The sequence below is a fragment of the Mandrillus leucophaeus genome, unplaced genomic scaffold (assembly GCF_000951045.1).
Source record: "Mandrillus leucophaeus isolate KB7577 unplaced genomic scaffold, Mleu.le_1.0 Scaffold1625, whole genome shotgun sequence".
In the NCBI taxonomy this organism is placed as follows: Eukaryota; Metazoa; Chordata; class Mammalia; order Primates; family Cercopithecidae; genus Mandrillus; species Mandrillus leucophaeus.
This window is the reverse complement of record NW_012101616.1, coordinates 12,480-13,662: the sequence shown is the minus strand read 5'-3', so window position 1 is coordinate 13,662 and position 1,183 is coordinate 12,480. Positions and strand designations below refer to the sequence as shown.

The window sequence follows — 1,183 nt, the reverse complement described above, 5'->3', positions numbered from 1 at the left end:
TTGGAAGCCCATAGAGGGCTATGGTGGAAAAGGCAATATCCTCAGAGAAAAACTGGAAAGAAGCTTTCTGAAAAAATGCTTTGTGATATGTGACTTCCACTGACACAGTTACATCTGTATTTCGTGGATCTCTTTGCTAAACTTATTTCTGTGGAATCTGAGAACAGATATTTGGGATCCCTTTGAAGACTATAGGGCCAAAGGAAATATCATCCGATAACAAAGAGAAGGAAGCTTACTGCGAAACTTCTTTGTGTTCTGTGAAATCATTTCACAGAGTTACAGCTTTCCCCTCAAGAAGCCTTTCGCTAAGACAGTTCTTGTGGAAATGGGAAAATGATATTTGGAAGCCCACAAAGGGTTATGGTGAAAGAGGAAATATCCTCTGACGAAATCTTGAAAGAAGCTTTCTGAGAAACTGCTTAGTGTTCTCTGAATTCATCTCACTGTGTTACAGCTTTCCCCTAAAGAAGCCGCTCGCTAAGCCTGTTCTTGTGGAATTCGCAAAGTGATATTTGGAAGCCCATAGAGGGCTATGGTGAAAAAGGCAATAGGCTCAGAGAAAAACTGGAAAAAAGCACTTTGAGAAATTGCTTTGTGATGTGTGACTTCCACTCTCAGAATTACATGTGTATTTGGTGGATCTCTTTCCTAGATTTATTTCTGTGGAATCTGAGAACAGATATTTCGGATCTCTTTGAAGACTTTAGGGCCAAAGGAAATATCCTCCGATAACAAGGAGAAAGAAGCTTTCTGAGAAACTTCTTTGTGTTCTGTGAAATCATCTCACAGAGTTACAGCTTTCAACTCCAGAAGCCTTTTGCTTAGACAGTTTTTGTGCAATTTGCAGAGTGATACTTGGAAGCCCACGGAGGGCTATGGTGAGAAAGGAAATATCCTCCGCTGAAATCTGGAAAGAAGCTTTCTGAGAAACTTCTTAGTGTTGTGTGAATTCATCTCACAGAGTTACAGCTTTCCCCTCAAGAAGCCGATTGCTAACCCTGCTCTTGTGGAATTCGCAAAGTGATACTTGGAAGCCCGTAGAGGGCTATGGTGAAAAAGGAAATATCCTCACAGAAAAACTGGAAAGAAGCTTTCTGAGAAACTGCTTTGTGATGTGCGACTTCCGATCACAGAGTTACATCTGTATTTCGTGGATCTCTTTGTGAGCCTTATTTCTGTG

General features: G+C 41.0%; 1 pseudogene; it reads left to right on the top strand.

Annotated features, from left to right (window-relative positions):
• Window positions 1-1,067, top strand: part of LOC105536687 — a 1,702-nt pseudogene extending 635 nt beyond the window's left edge.
• The last annotated feature ends 116 nt before the right edge of the window (window positions 1,068-1,183 follow it).